General features: G+C 47.3%; 1 pseudogene; it reads right to left on the bottom strand.

Moving 5' to 3' along the window:
* Positions 1-1,839: 1,839 nt before the first annotated feature.
* On the bottom strand, positions 1,840-4,636 carry LOC115314629 (annotated as a pseudogene).
* Positions 4,637-14,806: the final 10,170 nt, after the last annotated feature.

Below are 14,806 nucleotides of genomic sequence, written 5' to 3'. Positions count from 1 at the left end.
CACTGCTCTGGCAGCCACGTTGTCGGCGAAACATGTGGAAGAAAGGATTGCGCTACCGCGTGCCGAAGGCGCTCTATAGTGCTCGAAAGTGAACCCGTATCGCTGATGTTAATTTTCTGTCAACCGATAGCTTCTGGCCTGGGCACCTTTTGCAAGTTCAGCACTAGAGGCACACGTGAATGATTAAACAAATGAACATTTTGCGCGACAGTACATGTCCACCATTTGGCCACAAGTTATTCCGAATATATGTCAGGGACTCAAACCGAAAAATATAACGTTTCGGTTACGGTTATGGTAACCGCTTCCTGTTGATAGCGGTTTCGTTTTGGTTTTTACGGCTTTAATTTTCACGGTTTCGTTTACCGGTTACACGTTCCAAAAAAGCGGTTTATTTCGGTTTTTCCAATAATTTGTTTAATTGAAATGCTAGACAGCCGTTTTATAATGAACGGTTTAAAATAGTCCCAGATATCCAACAACGTGAAATTTAAGGAACTTAAAATAGAATCAATACTTCTAATTGGTCTAATGTTTCACACGTTTCTTGCTCCAACGCTTTTCACTACATCTACTTACATTATACAGTTTGATACCCGAGCATGCATGTAACTTCCGCTACTCGGGGATCATCGCATTCCATACATTAAAAATGAAAATAAACATCCCCTCTTTGTTGTTCGGCCGCGTTTGTAAACAACCCTAAGGAAGTTCCCACTGGGTGCTGGAAGAGTCATTCGCACCTTTTCGTCGCTATATTTTATTTCAACCTAATACATGCAGACGAGTCTTCGCCCACACTGAAGAAAGTACACGTAGCAGAGCGTGTTAAAAACTACAGAATACACAGAAAGAATAAAACACGTGAAGGACGAACACAGACACACACAGTTTTTTTTCAATTATCAACGAACATTTATGAGATGCCCATGACGCTTCGACCGTGAACTCCAAAGAATTGAAAGAAAGAAAACCGAAAATAAACGAAAATTAATCGAAAATCAAGAAAACGAAAATGCTCAAATTTAAATACAAACAAATTTCTCATAAATTTTAAAATACCAATTTAAAATGATAGGACAATTATGGAAATTAACCCCTGAAAAAAGGGGCGAAAGGAAGAAGAAAAGGAAGGAAGTAACCCCCGAAAAAGGCGGAAAATTAAGAAGAAAGGAAAGGAAAAGTAGTAAAAATTAATAATTGATCGAAACAGGCTTTACGATCCCTCTCGCGCGAGGAACTCCAGCTCTTTTGGCGATAACACCAGAGAAGGCTAAGAAACATTGTTCGCGGCATATCTGATCTTAAACGCCTCAATTATTTCGCGCCCACACACATTTCTGTGTGAATCAAGCACAGTGGTGTTTTCAAAGTTTGGGGTGCAATTGTGGCAGGTACCGGCACGCACAACTATGGGGTGGAATGACTCCGATGTTAACTTCTAAATGGTGCTCCCTCTTTTTTACCATTTTGAAGTCTTGGTGACTTCTAAATGGTATGTTAAATGTAAAGAGATGCCAATTTCTTAAATTCCACTAAGCTGCGGACGGCAATACATCGCCCAAACTGGAAGATGCCTAAATGTTCGCGTTAGGGAGCACCATCTAGAGGTATAGTGGCCTGGGCAGGTGTACTGGCCTCGGCAGAGGGGCGCTGATTGCCTGCGCACAGCTCCAACGCCTCCGAAGGCATCTGCCCATGCGCTATTGGGTAGCGGGGAAAGGGGGGAGCGGTTGGCAGTGCGGCAAAATCGGCCAAACACGCAGAAGGGAAGCCATTTGAGTGAAAGAGGAATTTGATCTAAAACTTTGTCAAACGGGGCGAAGAAGAAAAAAACCCAGAGCCATAGAGAGAAAAGTAAAATGCCAAGTAGCCCGGCGCCCCCTGGAGCGCCTTGAGGGGGAAGCGGGCGCTCCAGCGAGCGAACGACACGAGGAATGGTTCGGAGCCGTTCTGGTGTGTGCGAAATGGTGTCATTGGCTGTGTCGAGCCTGAACCGGAGAAAACCCATGAGTCGCGTAGGCTCTGCTCGTGTCCCTTAAGTTTATGCGAAATTTCGACCGCAGCAAGTCCTCCACGAGGAGGCGCACTGTAGACGCCAACTTGTCTGGGTCGGGATTGGCGCACAAGAAGTCGTCTATGTGAGACCAAGCCCAGAGTCCACGTGCGCGCATTTCCCTGGCAATGGTTGTTGCCAAGAGCTGCATGTAAAACGGCGCCGGGCGTACCACGAAGGGGATGCGGCATAAACGGCAGCATTGGTGCCCTTCTCTAAATGCGATCAGGTTGCGGGAGGAGGGACGAAGTGCGATAGGGTAGGCCTCGGCAAGGTCGAGCTTCATCAGATACGCTTGGGGCGGGAGTAGGTTTACTTTGATGGCCTGGGGAAGCGGAGTAAGGATGAACAGAAGTGCCTGGATGACAAAGCGGGACTCGGTGGCTGACTTGGATTGGAGGAAGACAGGCTTGAGGTACAGACCACGTGAGGAACGGTCGATGATGCCACTAACTTGTTAGTTACGGTGGCATCAATCGTCGGGATCTGGTCAGGGAGAGGGGGGCTGGCCGTGAGGCAAAAAGACTTCGCGCTTCACGGGCTGCCCGAGAAAACTACATGCCTCACTAAACACTGCCCAGTTGACTTGAGGTGCCTGCTGTGACGGGTGGACTGGCGGCGGAGGTCCCGTCGCTTTCGACTTGTAGGCAGTGCTACCCAGGTTCGACTCGGAGTCTTCGACGTCGCTTTGTTTGACTGTAGTATATTTCTTTGTATTGGTGTGGTTTTTCTCCTCGCCATCGTAGGTGTCGAAGGAGTCGTCATCGGCGTGGGGCCCGATGACATTGTCGGTCCTGCTGAGCCACTCCAGATTTCACTCGGCGGCGGTGGCCGTCGAGTCCGGATCCAGTGGGTCGTTTTTTTCGGTCCAAGATCACGCACGGGGAAGGTCGACCGAGACGCCAGCCTCGCAAAATGCATGGATGAGAACGTCCTCGACCGGGAAAACGTCCTCGGCCCGTTTTCTCGAACGCGAACCGTGGTTTAAAGTTAACTATTGTCCCTAGAAGAGGGAATTTCAGGTCACGTGACTGGGAGAGCAGGGGCGCCGAGGGAGGAGCAGTACCTACAAGCAAAATGGCGGCGACGTTGCTAAATAAGGGTTAATAGTTCTTCTTGGTACTGCTGAACATTAATTTCGATCCGGCTGTTATATTAATGACGCACCATCAGCTTCTTAGCACGTCAAGCAAAGCGGTAGTTCAGAGGGACTACTAAACTACCGACGGCAGCATTACGCGAACGCATCACTCTTCAGCAGTCCGGGATCCATATGACGGTGCTTAAGCCTTGCAAGTGTTTTTATGGTGAGTAAAGAAATGTTTTCCGAGCGAGTGTTGGTATATATTTTTACTAACACGTTTAACTTGTTACACTATGCACGCCAACTCGTGAGTAGCGATTACTTTGCAGAGAAAGGGGGTTATCCTCGATAAAGCCCTCGTTCCCGGTGAACAGCTGGGACATTGTACTGTTTTTTTTTTGTTCGCAGTGCGCCGACAGTATGCCGGCAGTATCGAGGTTTCTACATATCGCCGGTGGCCAGCATTTAAACGGTGACGAGAAGCTTAGCTTCTCGTCACCGGTGGATCGGTTGGGCAAACGAAAGAGGGGGCTAACAGTTGAGATCAGCAGGAATCGCAGAAACGTGCGTCGCAAGGAACAAAAACGAGACTACAGCACCGGCGTTGCCAGACTGGAAGGCAGACGGGAAAGTTATGCATTGTTTATGGTGAAACATATTGAAGGAAATGTTTCTTACATTTTCGAATATTCGTCGACAAACTCTAGCATAGTAGCTAAAATTTCTTCGTACCATCTGAAGCAAATAAATTGGTCTTCAAGTACAACATTCTATATCTTGACTTAAAATACCATACTAGGTCGATAACAACCAGCGGAAAAAGAGGATAAACAAAGTGACTGGCTTGTTTCCCCGATAGATGGCGCTTCTTACTGCCCAATTAAAAATAATTATTGTTGTTCTATATCCAGCCGTTTATTACAGTACCTAGGTACTTTTTCCTTCCTAGGCACCGTGGTTTACCAAAATGGGTTTACCATCGCTTAGAGAAAACCGGCCCAGGAGCGTCGAGGAGACGACCGTGCCATCGATGACGGCACTGGTGGGTCTCGAAGACCCAGGGTAGCTTAGGGTGAGAGGGCCTCTTGGACTTCGTGCCTGGGCGGTAGCTGGTGTTCGCGGGAGCACGAGACATGCGGCGTCCGCGTCGAGGCTGGTTAGGTAGCTGGTTGGGGAGCTCTCTGAAAACCACGGACTTGAGCCTGGACGTCTGGGATAGGATAGCTGCACTCCAGTTCCCTCCCGCGACGACCGTGAAAGACTTCCAGTCTACCGAAAATGAGGTGCTGGTGTTCGGGGAGCATGCGATACCCCAGTAGAAGAGATACGGGTGGAGATGCCAGATCTGGGGGCAAACGTTCGGTGTTCTGGGCGAGGTCGCGCAGAATGTCGTAGGCTTGACGGACCCTCGCTCCGGGAATGGGCGGTGGGGGCTCCTCCGGAGGTAGTTGGATCGCGTTGGCGGCTCTGACAGAAATGATTCCCGTAGAGACCATACCGCCGGCGGAAGTAGGGGCAAAGCTCCGGCGATGCTGGATGCGATATCTTGGCGCGTCTGTGGATATTCGAGCTCATCGTGCTGACGTTCGAATAGATCGCGTTCAGACTTCTGCAGAAGGGGCTGCTGAGGCTCCTGGCCATGGGGGGCGAGACCGGCTTTGGCATCGACGATTGGAAGCAGCGCAGCTCGCAAGGTTGGGGCGAAGGAGTCAGAAATGACATCCGCTGTCTGTTGGACGAGGGCGGCTCCGTCATCGGCGGCCAAGTGCGTTGGCGCATTTGAAGACGAGGTATCCTTTTCCATGACTTTTACTTTTGTTATGCTGAGATTCGTGGCAATGCCGGCAGCTGCCACTCGGTTCGAAAAAGGGTCTCGGCACGAGAAGGGAAAGAAAGAAACTCGGAAACCCTTTGGACGTTTCCTCGTTCCTTCCACCGGATATATATGTATCGTCTTCTCGTCTTTGTCCGTGAAGACGAGAAGAGTCACTCTTTGTGTTTGCGAGATGACTGATGATAGTTGACGTCTCTGTGTCGTTTAACTGCGCTGCCGGCAAATCAAGCAGAGCTAAAACAGAAACTGATAAACCATCCTCCACGGGATTGCGGGAGAGGAAGTCGGCGTCTTAATGATGTCTTCCGCTTCGGTGAACAATTGCAAAATTGTACTCTTGAAGTTTCATTGCCCAGCGATCAAGCTTTGGCGTAAGATCGCTCTTCGATTGGAGCCACTGCAATGCAGAGTTGTCGGTGACCACTGTAAATGTCTTGCCGTAGAGGTAAAAGCGAAACTTTTCCACAGCCCACACTACTGCGAGATACTCCAGTTCGGAAGAGTGGCACCGGCTTTCTCGTTCACTAAGCCTCCTGCTTGCGTAGGCAACGTGGCGTTCTCGACCATCTTTGTCCTGTTGAAGGAGGACAGCACCCAAGCCTTCTCCACTGGCGTCAGTGTGGATGACGATGCGTGCGTCATCCACAAAATGGGCCAGCGTAGGCGGTTCTAGAAGAGCTCTTTTGAGGTCCGCGAAGGCTGCCGCTGCTTCCGCTCCCCATACAAATTTGGCGTCTTTTTTTAGGAGCCGGTGCAGGGGATAATCCCTCACTGAAAAGTTCTCCACAAAGCGGCGGAAGTAGGACGCGAAACCTAGAAAGCTCTTTAGTTCCTTTATCGTTGTGGGTACGGGTATATTAGCAAAAGCTGACAGCTTTGCAGGGTCTGAACGAATACCATATTTGTTGACGACATGGCCGAGGTAGATTACTTCGTCATATCCGAAGAAACATTTTGATGGTTTTACACGAAGTCCAGCTTTCGAGAGGGCATCTAAAACAAGACTAAGACGATGTTGATGCTCGTCAAAGCTCCCGGCATACACAATTGCGTCATCGAGGTAGACCAAGGCCATGGTCCATTTCAAGTGGCTCAGGACTTTATCCATAAGACGCCGGAAGGTCGCCGGTACATTCCACAATCCAAACGGCAAAACGTCTGAACTGAAACAGGCCGTCAGGCGTTACGAAGGCTGACTTTTCAGCGTCATCTGGATCAAGTTAAACTTGCCAGTATACCGAGATGAGGTCCAAGGTCGAGAAATAGTGGGAACCATGGAGACGGTCCAGGGCATCATCAAGTCGAGGTACGGGGGTACACATCGGGCTTAGTGATGCTGTTCAGCCTTTTATAGTCGACGCAGAACGTTGTCGAGCCATCTTTTTTTCTTGACGAGCACCACAGGTGACGACCACGGGCGGTTAGAAGGTGTTACTGGGTGATTTCAGATAAGATCGACCAAAGGATGGCTAGTCGACATTTTCAAATCAACTGATGTTTTTATATGTTATTGTCTAGTGTCTGGTATGAACGAATCCAAACTTAGTTTTGACTAGAAAAAATACTTGGGGACAGGAAAAATCGTAAGGCATGAGGTGGTGGACAGTTGCATTAACGCGACCTGATGGAGGGGGCCCGTTTGAGAGTGAATAACTAAAGCGATAACATTAGGAGAACTCTAATACGTTTTAGGCGCAAACTATGGGTATAGCTTGCTTGTAATATAAAGTAATCATATTTATTTAAAATATATTTATTTTTCTAAAAATTGACAAACATGTCTGCTCGAACGACAAATAGCAAATTTTGGAGGTCTGTATCTCATGAAATAATTTAATCCTTATGATATAATTTGCAGATATTATTCTACTAATATATAGCTAATATTTAAAAAATAACTAAGGTATCTGTGTGATACAATAGTTAGGATATATTTAGTCAAACATGGAAAAAAAATCAAACAAAGAAATATTCCGATGCGATAAAAAAAAAAAAAAAACACCACCCTCGATTTTTTTAAAATTTAGGTAACCTGTTATACTCTATTTCGGCATTCATTTCCATTAAAAACATGTTGCATCATTTTATTGAGAAAGAAGATACAACTCCCCAAAGTAGGGTCCTTTTTCAAAGCCTACACTTAGCAGTGTTTTATACAAGAACTGACTCTGAGTTCCAGTTTCATGAAACCAACACACATCTTTTATATATTTTTATTCAGATGAGGCCAATGATAACTAAAGAAATCGTTCACACACTTAAATTAAGGAGAAACTACTGTGTACAAAGAGGTATCATATTACGGACTAGTGATCCGAGAAAAGATCATGCAGCCATCGGCCACCAGGAACTTTGTTTACTTTATTCTCCTGCGACACTATATGCTATTCCCTCTTCCGCTCTACCTTCATCTCTCTCTCTCTGTCTCTCTCATATATATCCCTGATATATATCCAGAACAAAAACATGTTCAAGCATTCCCTTTCTGCGTGGTAGTGTTCTGTGGCTAGCAAAAATCATTTCCTCGCTAAGCTCACGATTATGGCAAAATAGTTGCCGGAAACCGCAGACGACACTCGTCGCTAGTTCTGGCAAAACGGCCGATACAATCTTTTTTTCGCATTTCCCCGCTCGCTGTCAAGGACAAGGGGGTTCGCTTCAACCAGCAAAACATGGCCGCCGACGCCTGTTTACTGAGCAGTCATGCCTGTCGCCATCTCACTCGCTGGCGTCACGGGCGATAATATCAGGCACAAAGGGGCACACCAACCGGCAGCATTATCCCCAAATACTCGAGCCTCGCGTAAATACATAGAGTGTAAACCCTGTCGCCATGTTATCGTAGTAAGACCGCCCCCCCCCTCCCTCAACGGGGGACTGCAGTACGCGACGGCGTACTAACACAACGGCGACGATATCGACAGGCGGGCTCCGAATTTTCCCATAGTTCTATTCCACGGGCATTTCTCGAAACGCTTGATATTGTGTACGCCCGCCTGGAAGGATTTCAGGTGCGTAGTTAAGATAAGGCGGTTCTCCGCGGCAAAAGAAAGCAATTTCACAAAAGCTTAAAAGCGGCGGCGACGCGAGTGCGGTGAACGCATGTAGTTTTGGTGTAGACAGGGTGTGCGTGTTCTCGTTGTTGACACCAGCCGGCGATAAGGCACTGCAGGCGGTAGCTCAGTACAGCAAGGGCTAATCCGAGTGACCATCAACGTAACCCCACCGCCAACCCCTCGCGAACCGGTCGCCGACATGGCTCAGGCTGTGTCATGAACCACGTGGTAGAAGCTCGGGTGCTTTCATATCAGCGCGTGGAGGGACGACAGTGCGATTCCGGAAAGTCTTTTTCGAAGGCCGCTGACCACAATTTTTTGTCTGGAGACTTTCCCTCTTTCTTCCTTTGACGTGGATCAAGCTTTGCCGACAGCCTCAGTTGTGACCTCTCTTTTCAAATGTACGTTTGCAGTGAGTGAGCCCCTCAGCCTCGGACTTGTCACTTGTGCACCCAGTAGTTCTTTCACTTGACAATTATATGCCATCAGTTGGGGTTTAATTTCTATTATTTATGTATACATTATGAAGACGTCCTGGAGCTCCGAACGAGTGTTTTGTGCAGATTACTTTTGCAAACACAAAAAGATTATACCAAAGCAGCGGAATTTTCGAAGTGTTGGCGAGTTGGACCTAAACTCGTTGAAGCAAATTCTTCCGCCTGACTGTTCCACCAAAGTGAGTGCGACGGACTACCTGTGCTACCATTGCTTCATGCACATCACTAAGGAGATCTCGATGCGAAGCTCAGAGCAGTGCCCTGACATATTTCTGCCAGCTGAAGAAGCAATTGAAGATCTAAATCGCAGCATACTACCAACAGATGTGTCGCCGCTGAGACAACCAAGCGTCGTAAGAAGTCGGGACATGCCTGCCTATGTCAAGCGAAAGCAGACAGAACTGGAGCAGGTTGCTGTCAAGAATATACGCTCAAGGCTACGTATTGCGTACGACAGGGACGCACCATCGGGTCGTCCGAACCAACATGCTCCACATGCACTGAGTGGGTGGACAACTTTCGGCAGGCCTTTGAAACCGCCACCTCTCTCCGGGAACGTTGTCAACTGCTTACACTCCTGCCGTCAACACTGACGAAGAATGAGGTTCAAAAGATGATTCCACAGGCCTCAATGTACCTCATCAGTAAATCCCGAAAACTCAAGGAAAAGCATGGCGTGTGGTATGAGCCGGATCCTTACACGAGGTGCAAGGTGAGCCCTGAGAACCTGTCTGCTGCCCTAGAGTACTTCACGAAAGACGAGCTACAATGTTCGCGCCAAAGTCCCAACCAGAAGGACGTCATCTCTGTCATGCTCAACGGAGAGAAAACGTTCGTGCCAAAGCGCTTCATGACACGCTCAATACGAGAGGCCTTCCGTATATACAAAGACAAGCATCCCGATTCCGGCGTTGGGCTAACGAAATTTTATTCGTTGCGCCCTAGATGGGTCCAATGTATTCCACACCAGGAAGTGTGCGTTTGTGTGCGCTGCGCCAATTATTATCTTTGTATTGCCGCTCCAGAAAACGTTACAGGCTCAACATTCAACACTGGTGAAATGAACTCGGCATTTCTGTGCGACCCAGCAACAGAACTGTGCCTTCAAGGAGACTGTGATCACTGCCCAAAAGGCCAGTTTCTTACACTCCAGGAACTTGATATCCAGGAGGATGAAGAGATTGTGCTTGCAACATGGGAGTCCGGCGACCTTGTGAAAAAAACTTTGGAACCTGAGACTTTCCTAAAAGTCATCCAAGTGACAGTTGGAAGTTGCTTACTTCACAACCATATCCGGCAAACGCAAGGTAAAGCGATCTACGATGAAAAACAGTGCATGCAACGCGGGAGCATTGTCTTTCATTTTTGCTGAAAACTGGACCATCGTGCTTCCTGACGAAGTGCAAGCATATCACTGGAAAAAAAAAAAAACAAGTTTCGATATTTACATGTGTAGTGACGACAAGAAAATCTACAAACAGCTTTACCATCATCAGTGAGGACCTGTGTCACGACGCCGCTCACGCTTGCTTGGCTCTAGAAAAAGTGAAGGAGTGGGTTGAAGACAACGTTGCGGTATACTCGTACGTGACGTACGTAAGTGACGGCGCCGCCAGTCATTTCAAGAATCGCTACCAGCTTCACCAATTTGCAAAGGACGATTGCCCACAAGCCCAGTGGTTATTTTCTGCATATGGACATGGGAAAAATGCATGTGACGGAGTTGGCGGACTCGTGAAGCACCAGGCCACGCTGAACAACCTGAGAGAACGTTCAGTAAGCGCAATTCAGACGGCCAGGACAATGGTGAGCGTTCTATCAAAGAAACTGAAAGGCGTGCATCTTGTATATCTGGACGAAAATGAGGTTGTTCGGTATCTTGAACAAAAAAAAGAAGAGTGGCTGACGGTGCGCGCCTTCCCTGGCATTCAGTCTTGGCACGCGTGGCGGCTCAGCAAGTCATCAACAGAAGGGACCTGTGACGTATATGTAGCACGGAGAGTTGGATCTGCTTGATGGCAACTTTATTAAATGGGTACAGCGAGGAAAACCTTAGCGTAAAGTGCCGAATTTGATTTCCCAAGGACTGCTCATTTTGAATGCAGGGACATCTTATTTATCACATTTTTCTTCACGGGGTATTTAACCTACTGTTTTTGTTGGTGGTTACTAATAATTTTTATCTGATCACTATAAAAAAAATCCCAAAATGTTATCCTCGAGCAGGATAAAATATATCGGCTTGCCACGATTCATTCATACACCGAGAGCATCGAAGCTGCTCCAGTTAGGCACTATGGCATCCGTCACCTGAAATTGTTTGTAATCGTAAATACACAGCCAACCTAAATATCTTACTATTATATCTTTGTTTTTGTGTGTGGAAGTAAAGTTATTTATTTTACTCTAGATGTAAAATATACCGGAAGGTACAACTTCATACTGCATCATCTTTTCTCAAATCATTAGTCTCTAATATGATACCACTTTGTACGCTTATGTAAAATGCTGTATATAGTTTCTCCTCACTTTTACTGTGTGACCGATCGCTCTTTTTATCAATGACCTCATGTGAATAAATGTATACAAAAGATTTGTGCAAGTTTCATGAAACTGGAACTCAGAGTCACTTCTTGTATGGGACACTGCTAAGTGTAGGCTTTGAAAAAGGACCCTACTTTGGGGAGTTGTTTCTTCTTTCACAGTGCAATGATGCAACATGTTTTTAATAGAAATGAATGCCGAAATAGAGTATAACAGGGTACCCAAATTTAAAAAAAAATCGAAGGTGGTGTTTTTTTTTATTCGCATTGGAATTTTTCTTTGATTTTTTTCCCATGTTTGCCTAAATATATTGTAACTATTGTGTCACTCAGATACCTTATTTATTTTTCAATAATAGCCATATATTAGTAAAATAATGTCTGCAAGTTATGTAATAATGATTAAATTATTTCATGAGATACAGATTTCCAAAGTTTGCCATTTGTCGTTCGAGCAGGCATGTTTGGCAATTTCTAGAAAACTAAATAAATTTTAATAAATATTATTACTTTATATTACAAGCAAGTTGTACCCATAGTTTGTTTGTAAAAAGTTTTAAAATTCTCCTAATTTTATTGTTTTAATTATTCACTTTCAAACTTGCCCCCTCCATCAGTGCGCGTTATTGCAACTGTCCACCTCTCCCTGCCTTACGATTTTTCTTGTCTCCAAATTTTTTTTCTGGTCAAAACTAAGTGTGGATTCGTTGATACCAGACACTAGACAATGTCATATAAAAACATCAGTTGATTTAAAGATGTCGACCAGCCACCCTTTGGTCGATCTTATCTGAAATCACCCTACTATGGCCCTTTGGAGCATATCGTCAACTTGAGCGTTGATTTCCCGTCTCTCGGGCATACAGACTCGTCGTGGGTGTTGATGTACTGGCGCGTGGTCACCGGTGTTGATGGCATGGCCGCACGAGGGGCGTATAACTCAGCTCTTCTTTTGTAATGGCGATGCAGCTTCGGAAATCCATGAGTAGGGACTGAATAGACTCTTCCTCTGCCGCGGTTAGATTGGGTTAAAAGTTAAACTCAGACCACGGCAGGGGTCCGGTTCTGCCCAACTGTTCTTCTGAAGCGGGAAACGAAGGCAAACTTACAAGAGTGGCAACCACCGTTTGTGACTCTACCTCAAAAGCAACTCCTGAGCTGTCGCCTCGCTTTAGGTGAAGGGCGTTGTTGGCGAAGTTAGCAACAAGAATGTCCAAGACGCCTTGGCGAGAGGAGGTGAGACAGCGGGGCGTGACGGATTCCGTCCCAGGGCGCGAGTGCAGGACATTTTCGATTATAAAGTCTCCCAATCGCTTATCTCTCTGAAGTGTTGCTGGGACCCAGACCGCCGAAGACTTTGGAATCATAATGTCTTTTGTGGCAACAACTGAGCCCATAAACGGTTCGCAAACGAACTTGAGGGGTAGCAAAGAGCGTAAAACAATCTTGAACCTTTCAGCAAGTAGGCGCATGGTGTTCAAACACGTTTGTACGAAGCTGATTAGGAAAAACAGTGCGTAGCAGAAAAAACCTTTGTACACAGATGTTTCCTTGATGTTCGGCCTCAGTTCTTCACAAAGTACCAACGTTGATGCGTCGGCAGCCGTACAACGGGACTTGCATTCTCGTTGTGTTGATAACTGCGCATGACCCTGTCCAAAGGAGATGAGCAGATTGACCGCCGCACACCAGTCACCTCCGAGAATAACTGGAGGGTTTAAATTCTGCACAACGAAGAATGAAAGTGTCACTCTCTCCCCAAGTGTTTCCACAGTCAGTTCAATGCGTCCGATATAAGGAATGTGGCTTCCGTTTGGCGAGAGAAGTCGTAGTTCTTTACAGTCTGTTGTTGATGCGATAAGGTCGGCCGATCGTAGGAACTTAGCATCGATGACGGACACCCCAGCTCCGGTGTTTATAATAGCATCGGTACATTGTCCGATTCCAGGCAGGTAGACAGTGACGTGTGGGGTCAGCGATGGGCACATCGATGTTGTAGCCAAGAGAATTTCGTGGACCACACAGGACCCCGCCCTGTCGGGCACGCGCGGAGGGTATTCCTGACGTGGAGGGCACGGATTCCGGCAAGATCGAGCAAGGTGGCTTCGTTGTCCACAGTTAAAGCATTGACGCCAGTCAGGCCTGCGGGGGCCGTCTTGCGTGCCACCAGTAGTAGAAATATGGTTCACTGGGCTCACCGTGGACGCTGTTGCTCTTATCACCGCGTGCATTTCCAACGCGCGACCCAGGGCAGAGTGGAGCGTGGAGGATGGCGCGAGCCGCACTTATTGTTGAACTTCGGGATCCTTCATGGCATCGATGAAAGCAGAAGTGCTCATCAGGTGGAGTGTATCTTCAGAGCACCTTACAAAAGCCTTCCTCGTCAATCTCTCGACGGCGTCGGCTAGCTCTTGTAGCGACTCTGTTCCCTGGCGATAGGTTTTGGGCGCCGTTTGGTGTAGCTGTTGTAGACGCACATCATTAAATTGAGAGTACAGAGCTTGTAACAGATGTTCATATGTAGTTCGACTTGAATCCGGAATACACTCGAGATACTCTGCTGCTTTTCCACGCAGCTGGGCGACTAAGGCAGCAGCCTTGCCAGGGGAGTCCCAGCCATTGTGTACAACCACCGTTTCGAATTGCACAATGAACGCCCTTCAGCAGCCAAGACCATCGAACGTCGGGGGTTTGAGCTGCCTAGCGCAGGAATCCGATGGAGCTATCTCTGCATGTCTCTTGGGCTCATCGTTTCTGCAACGCAGCTGCTTCCTGGCTGGGAAAAGGGTCACCCGAACCTTCTGGTCGCGTACCAGCTTGTAGGGCCTGTTCCAGGTGCTCCAGTCGAGTATGTACAGATGAGAGGTGTGTATGTACAGTGTACTCAACTGTTAAACATAACGCGGGAGCGGTGGCCGAAGTAGGGTGCCTACAAGTCTGTCTGTCTCAGGGTGAAGACATCCATTGTTGCCCTGAATGTGCCAGTGCGTGACGCTCTCGCGCACTCGGTGCGTGACTTGGGCGGTAAAATGGCGCCTATGCATTAGCCACAGCTAGGCGCTCGAGCTGAGTGACACCGGATTGAGCGCACTTCAAAATGCATAAAAGAACGAATGGGCGGAAAAATGGCTGAGATGTCACCACTCAAGCAAAAGCGCGCGTGTGTATGAAGGCACTCTAGGCCGAAGAGACTGCATGCGCCATCTACCGGCTCACTCTGGAAGCTTATGCCGCTGTTGTTTTCTGGTGTTATACTCCCAGCTCCGAAACAATCACCGATGCGTGACTCGGCGATAAAAAAATCGCTTTTTGATTTGTTTTTGTTGTTGTTTAAAAAAGGCAACCTTTATTAGAGAAACTGCAAAATCACCGAGATATGGTAGCCCGGCATGTTAAATACGTAGATGTGACTAAACAGACTGGGAAAAACAACAAAACAAACAAGTAAAAATTTAAAGCGTGGGCGATAAAGAAAGGAACGAGGAGGTCGTGCGATAATTGTATCGGGGAATGGCGACAATCCCAAGAACAGCCGGCTTATTCTCTGCCGCATCATTGATTTAGTCGCTAGAAAGCTCTGGTATCAGTTTCGGCCACCGCTCCCGCGTTATGTTTAACAGTTGAGAACACTGTACATCGGTGACTTGTTGATGTAAAGTCTGCTCCACGTTTGCAATACGAGGGGCGAGGCGATCGTCGAACTGTGCAAGTATATTTGCAGCGTCAGTCCAGCTCT

The sequence above is a fragment of the Ixodes scapularis genome, unplaced genomic scaffold (assembly GCF_016920785.2).
Source record: "Ixodes scapularis isolate PalLabHiFi unplaced genomic scaffold, ASM1692078v2 PGA_scaffold2__306_contigs__length_199485367, whole genome shotgun sequence".
Taxonomy (NCBI): domain Eukaryota; kingdom Metazoa; phylum Arthropoda; class Arachnida; order Ixodida; family Ixodidae; genus Ixodes; species Ixodes scapularis.
Note: the sequence above shows the minus strand (reverse complement) of the source record. Positions and strands in the feature narration are given on the sequence as shown.